The 7,212-nt window shown below is 41.3% G+C and overlaps 1 pseudogene; it reads right to left on the bottom strand.

Moving 5' to 3' along the window:
• Positions 1-2,429: 2,429 nt before the first annotated feature.
• Positions 2,430-3,245, bottom strand: LOC116590195 (annotated as a pseudogene).
• Between the last annotated feature and the right edge of the window lie 3,967 nt (positions 3,246-7,212).

Here is a 7,212-nt window from a genome sequence, read left to right as displayed (position 1 = left end):
TCTTCCTTTAAGACATTAAGCAATTAGGATTAGGAAATAGTGGTGAAGAGGACAAATCCTTTTGATAAGAAATACTAGGCATGGGGCACCTGGGTGGCTCAGTGGGTTAAAGCCTCTGCCTTCGGCTGGGGTCATGGTCCTGGGATCGAGCCCCGCGTCGGGCTTTCTGCTCAGCAGGGAGCCTGCTTCCTCCTCTCTCTCTGCCTGCTTCTCTGTCTACTTGTGATCTCTGTCTGTAAAATGAATAAATAAAATCTTTAAAAAAAAAAAAGAAGAAATACTAGGCATGTCTGTAGCAAGATGTTTCTGCTGGCAATTGAGAGTCATAGGACTCCTCCTTAGAAAGCTACAGGGAGGGGCCCCTGGGTGGCTCAGTGGGTTAAAGCCTCTGCCTTCGGCTCAGGTCATGATCTCAGAGTCCTGGGATCGAGTCCCGCATCGGCCTCTCTGCTCAGCAGGGAGCCAGCTTCTCTCTCTCTCTCTCTCTCTCTGCCTGCCTCTCTGTCTACTTGTGATCTCTGTCTGTCAAATAAATAAAATCTTTAAAAAAAAAAAGCTACAGGGAAGTGACAGATTGATGCAAAAATGGTGTTTTGGAAGTTTAAGTACAGAGGTGAAGGGTGGAAGAGTTTTCATATCAATCTCCTTACAGCAGGATCTGGGGCTGATAGTGGTGGTTTTCTCTGTCCTCATAGAGTGTTCATGCTTTGACCTGTTCTCCCCTTCAAGGAAATGGCTAAGATGTAGGCTCATTAATTCTAAGGGATCATAGGTAAAAATTATATCTTTATTGTTGTTTATTCACACAGTAAGCCTACATTCTGCAAATGTCTTTTGCAAATACTTTCAGGGGCTGCTAGAGCTTTGCTCTGGGTCAGTCCGGGTAAAAAAACTGAGATCTCTGAGGTGTCTCTGATCCATTTTTTCTAGTCCTCTTACTAAATTATAAGCAGATATCTCAATCAGACCACACAGCAACCCCAACACTGTCTGCTGCTCATTGCAAATTTAGAAAGGCAGAGAACAAATTTACAGTTCCTATTTTGAATCTATTGTTAAACCCGCAGGAATGTGTAGCTTAAAAGCCCATTTGGTGCCTTGGAGAAGCATGGTGAACAGTTACATTTGACATTACTCATGTCCTTCAGGGAAATGCTCTTGTTCTTGTTGAAGTAAAGTTCCTGGAGGGAACACTTCGCATTATGTATCCTTTCCTACTCACTCTGATTACTTTTCTTGAAGTTCCCTTGGGTTCTTCCAAACTAGACACAGTCTCTAAATTCTCAGTGATGCTCTTCACTTCTAATACATGTGCGGTTCCAGTCTCATTGCTGTAGTCATTCCCAGATTTAGAGGGAGGAGCTGGTGCGGGAGTGAGGTAGGAGGCTCACTGGCAGGCAGGGGAAAAAAAAAAAAGTCTAAATGAAAATGAGTAGATTCAGGTCAAAACAACTAATTGGCTCCAAACTTTAACCTCTCCTCTGGGTGAGTCTCTATACTCGTTTTGCTTAGACCCAAGACAGCCCCTAAAATCAAGTGCTGAGGGAAGTGGGCTCCTCTTAACATATTACTGCTATGACATTTTGTGGGGAACTGTAGGAGAAAATCCCAATCTCGGACCTGCAGCTTTGCTCTCTTTTAATTATTTTTTCCTTTCCTCTTTGTTTTTCTTTGTCTCCCTTTTTCTTTTCTCTCCTTTTCCCCTTCTTTGTCTCTCTCTTTCTCTCACTTTCTCTGCCAATGCAGGCCTTTCTAGTGCTGTCCAAGAGAGCTTTCTGTGGTGCTAGAAATGTTCCATATTTACATGGCCTAGTGCAGTAGCCACCAGCTATCTGTGACTCCTGAGAACCTGAAATGTAGCTGTCATGATTGCGGAATGAAATTTTAATTAATTTAAACTAATTTAAGTTTGAATAGCCATTTGTGGCTAATGGTCATTAAATTGGTTAGTGCAGCTTTTTTTTTTTTTATTAAGATTTTATTTATTTATTTGACAGAGAGAGACACAGTGAGAGAGGGAACAAAAGCAGGGAGAAGCAGAAGGAGAGGGAGAAGCAGGCTTCCCACTGAGAGAAGGACCCTGGGATCATGACCCAAGCCGAAGGCAAATGCTTAATTACTAAGCCACCCAGGTGCCCTGCTTAGTGCAGCTTTAGACCAGCTGTTTCTCTCTGACATTATCGGTATTATTCGTTTGTTGATGACAAGAGTTGAAAACCTCTTTGGCTACTCTCTTTTTGTAAAGTTACTCATCACTGGAAAGCTGGTCCAGCTTGTAAAATTTGGTTCGAATCTCTTCTAAACTCTTCCTCTCAACTTTAGAGGGCTTTCAGGGCAAGGAAGCACTTAGTATCTTTATTCTGGGGGGCTGAGAGGGGAAGTTCACTATTTATTTATGACAAATATCCTACATTCATAATCCTCTTAAGTCAGAAATTCTTAGAAACAATACCATAGGTCTTTGCTAGTCAGAGGATGAAGTCATTGGACTCATCCATCCTACAAATGGCCCCACAGATAGCATAGGTTTTAAACTGGCCATTGCCCCTGACTTTGTCAATCTTGGCCACATTTAGCTGGATGGATGTGTGGTCCTTGGCACAGACAGTTTGGTTGCTGGTGGAGCATTTCTGTGGCACATACAGGTCCACGAACTCACCAGCTTTGAGGATGAGGTGGTGGCTGCCACCGCCCCAAGGGCAAGTGCAGAAAAGAAGTGCTGTGTACAACCCCCCCCCACCACCACCACCACTTAGTATCTTTTTTGAGGACAGAATGCTCCTCTCTGGAGCCTGGAGATCAGATATTCTCCAGCAAGGGATGTAGGGCACTCCGATGTGATTGCAGGTTCAGATGGGGCCCACTTGCAAGGCGTGGAAGCAGGTGTGTTTGAAAATTACATGAGGGAAGGCAGAGGTCAGCAACCTCTTTGGCCATCTGCAGAAGGAATAATGTTGATACAAGGGTCTTGAGCCTGGGAGGATTAAGAGAGGGCGAAGGAGTGGTGGGGGAGGGCAGGGGGAAGACCAAAGATGTAGTGGAGAAGAAGAAGGAAGGAAGAGAACAATTAAAGGATGTATGTTAAGAATGAGACTGTTACAGCAATCTTAGTTATAACTCTGCCTCTGGCCATCCGCTCCTAGGAAGCCAGGATCCTCTTACCAGAAAACCTGTGCTTCAGTCAGCCACAGATGCTTGGGGGGTATAGGCTTGGAGGCAACTGGGAAGGATAGGGGGCAGTCCATTGATTCTGTGTACACTCTTAAGTGTCTCTCTGAGTTCCACTCCAAGTGGGTTTAAAATGGCATCCAACATAGACTGGTTACTATCTTCTGTCCCTCATTTTCTTCTCTTTCTCCCTTTATTTCAAATTATTATTTTTTTTAAATTTTTTAGCTTAAGAAATATGACCTCAGTGCCTAGTGACCCTTTCAGTTTTGGTCAGTATCTGTCCTGATTAGCAAAAGGGAAATAGGAAATGACATTTTAAGACTATGACACTAATAAAAGCAAAGACATTTCTTATAAGCCTAAAATTCTGCTAATCAGAGTTTTGTGGTGGTGTTTTTTGTTTTTTTTTTTTTCTTGAGCAGTTTGCTTACAATCCTGGAACCATGTTCCTCATATCTGGGAAATCTATTTTACATTGACTTCTTGTATTTGCTACATTTTATATTGACTGGCTTTGCTGTATTTTAAATGTATTTGTGTCTAGACTTGTGGGACTTTAGCTACAGCCAATTTCTACATTATTAAGAGGGTTATTTTGAGTGGCCCCTGTGAATAAACCTAATTTTCCCCTCTGATTAGTGCTTAATTTGAAATTGTTTGTGCAATGATGAAATCTTTCTTGAGTTTCACTTCCAGATTCCAGTTTCCATTCCCAGAGGTTGCTTTTGATTACATAAATGCTTTCAGGGTGATTATGTGGGCAAAATTGTATATTAGGTAGTTTTGGTGCTTTTTATAAGAAATTGTGTTGTTTAGAAAGAAGGGCTGTGAGTTAGGTTTTGGGTTTTAGGTACTTTACAATTACGTGATCACTACCTCTATTCAAGACAAAAATATATGCTGCATCTGCAACCCTGCATAATTTTGTCACCCAGCCTTTGATTGGAAAGTCACTTCACTTTAAGATTCCACATTCCACAGCAGGAGGATTTTTCTAGATCTACACATCAGGCTCTCAGTGTGTGTGTAGTCTCCTACATCTCTGTTTTTCTCCCATCTTCCGTTCTTCTAATAAATGTCTTGAGGGGCAAAAAGTAAGATATTCATGCTCTGCCCCCCAAACTGCAGCTAGAAATCAGACCACATGACTTCATTAGGAGCCAGTGCTGGCACCTATGACTCTCTGTACATATACTCTCTGACCCCTGGCCATATACCTTGGTATCTGCCTCACAGGTTCAGAGCCAGAGAGGAGTTTTGCCTCTGAATGAATACCTTGGATTTTACCTTTACCTGACTTAGATGATAACAAGTGATATTTTGGATTTAGAATAGATGCTGGAATAATAGGTTAAGATTTTAAGGGCTGTTGGGGTAGGGTGATTACAGTTTGATATGAGAAGGACATGGAAGGTCAAGGGCAGTGTTATGAGTTGAACTATGACCACCTCAAATTACTATGTTAAAGGCCTAACCTCCAGGACTTCCAAACATGACCTTACTTGAAGATAAATGACTTCACAGAAGTAATCAAGCTAAAATAAGATCACCAGGGTTGGCCTTACTCCAATATGGCAGTGTACTTATTAAAAGGAACAATTTGGGCACAGAGAGTCATGCCCAGGGACAGACAATGTGAAGCTACAGAAAGAATACCATGTGAACATGAAGACAGATATCTATAAGCCAAGGAGAGAGGCCTGAAACAGATCCTTTCCTCACAGCACTCAGAAGGAAACAACCATTCCAACATCTTTATTTTGCATGTGAAGACTTCAGGTCTGTGAGGCAAGAAACTTCTGTTGTTTAAGCCACATAATTTGTAGTATATTATTATAGTCACATTAGAGCAAACTAACATAGGCAGGCAAGCCATGATCCATGGACTGGATCGTGGAACAGACAAATGGTATATAAGACCTAGTCACTGCTATAGACATTTTTTACATATACACATTCTACTTGCTAGAATATAGTTTTCTGTGTCCCTCTTTTTCATTATCTTCCATTTTTACAATTTCTTTCATTCTCTAGAAATCTCAAAGAATTACCAACTGCCAGTCCAAGGATTAGACTCACAAACTTTCAATAATATCTGATGTTATTCTCAAAACCAGAGATAGTCAAAGTTATTTTTTCTACTAATACTTTTACTACTGCTACTATCAGCCGGGGTTCATTGACCTTCTGTCTTGTTTCAGGTAACATATTAAGATATTAACTTCTTGGGGCACCTGGGTGGCTCAGTGGGTTAAGCCGCTGCCTTCGGCTCAGGTCATGATCTCAGGGTCCTGGGATCGAGTCCCGCATCGGGCTCTCTGCTCCGCAGGGAGCCTGCTTCCCTCTCTCTCTCTCTCTGCCTGCCTCTCCATCTACTTGTGAGTTCTCTCTGTCAAATAAATAAATAAAATCTTTAAAAAAAAAAAAAAAAAAAAAAAAAAAAAAAAAAAGATATTAACTTCTTTAACCATGATCACATTACAGGCTTGAGGTAGTAGCCATCATTGTTTGCTTCATTTTGGAAAGGAAAGCATGGTGGCCAGCAGGTTTGAGGATTTGGCCAAACCCAACTGGCTCATTAGTGACATGAGAGAGTTGAGAATCCCTCACCTGTATGGTCTTCATAATGTCTCTACTCAGAGACTCAAATTCTGGGATTGAGAAAAAAGAATAATCAAAGTAAGATTTAAGCAGCGAGACTACAGAGAAACAATCACTTCTGTTTCTTAAAGGATGCTGGAAAGGTATCTTTTAAGAAACAAGTCACATTACTTTGAGCATTTCCAATTTTTTCCACTGAAGACTTTTCCGATAACAAAATCTAACATGAGTAGTCATTGCATCAATTCACATTTTAAGCCACAAACAGACCAAAAAGACTTGCTGTATCAGCTCAAAGGAACATTCTTCTGTAATCAATTAAAATCATTGCACTTGATTATTCCATTCCTGCCAAGAAACAATTTAAAAAGCCTGTTCACAACAATTTGTTTTACAATTTCCAGGACCACTAAAATGACCTCCTGAGGACCTGGAATTTTAAAAGATTTTTCCAGTGTTGCCTGGGGGCAATATGGCTGTAAAACAAACACACAAAAGCCCACTGAGATCTTAATGACACGCATGTGAAGTCTGCACTCTTCATTCATCAAACTTCAGTTTATATATTATAGCTGTTACCGTGGGACATGATTTTACTGTAAATAAATAAAGGACTTTGATGACCAAAGAACTGGGCTAGTACTGTGGCTCCACCATGCCCTTGCTGTGTGTCCCTTAACAAGTTATCATTCCACTCTGAATGTCCATGACCTAATCTTTAAATGGAAAGAGCAATGCCTACAACACAGGCTGTGAGAGTCAAATAGAATAGTGAGCGCGGAGCATCTGGCACATGATTGAGACCATTAATTTTTACTTCCATTCCACGTTTTCTTCCCTCTTGTTCTCTCAGGTGCCCAGCGTGTTTCTTTGCCCTTATGTTAGCTTGCCGAGGGCTGACATGCTGAACCATGGGTAGCTGAACAGGTTAACTAAAGCTTGAGTCAGACTCCCTATAAGGTCAATTTCTAGTGTATGTTTTGCTGAGTGGGAAGAAGTGAAGAATCCACAGGTCATGTGGTGTCCAGCCTCCACCTGCACAATAGTGGTTAGGAAATCTCGGGGGAAACACATTTTTTTTTTCCCATTTTGCCTAGAGCCAAGGGAAAGACATGCATTTATCTTCATAGTTTCCATTCCTGTGTGTGTATATGCATGCATGTGTGTGTGTGTATGAAGTTTAGATTCTATAATTACTACCTTTCCAGGGCCTTGGCTTTATTTTTGAATCTCTGATCTGATCTTCCTTCTGGATGGACCCTAGTCTATTCCTCACTTTTTTCAGTCAGTTAAAATTCTCTAGGCTATCAAGAATCGGCAGATGCCTGAGGGCAAAAGCCTGCTTCAGTGTTTTCACTCCTCTGTGGATTCTCCTTCTCTGATTTCTGGTATCTAAGCATTTCTCTTAACTTTCTGGCATCAAATCAATGCATTTCAAAA

The sequence above is a fragment of the Mustela erminea genome, chromosome 5 (assembly GCF_009829155.1).
Source record: "Mustela erminea isolate mMusErm1 chromosome 5, mMusErm1.Pri, whole genome shotgun sequence".
Classification (NCBI taxonomy): Eukaryota; Metazoa; Chordata; class Mammalia; order Carnivora; family Mustelidae; genus Mustela; species Mustela erminea.
Note: the sequence above shows the minus strand (reverse complement) of the source record. Positions and strands in the feature narration are given on the sequence as shown.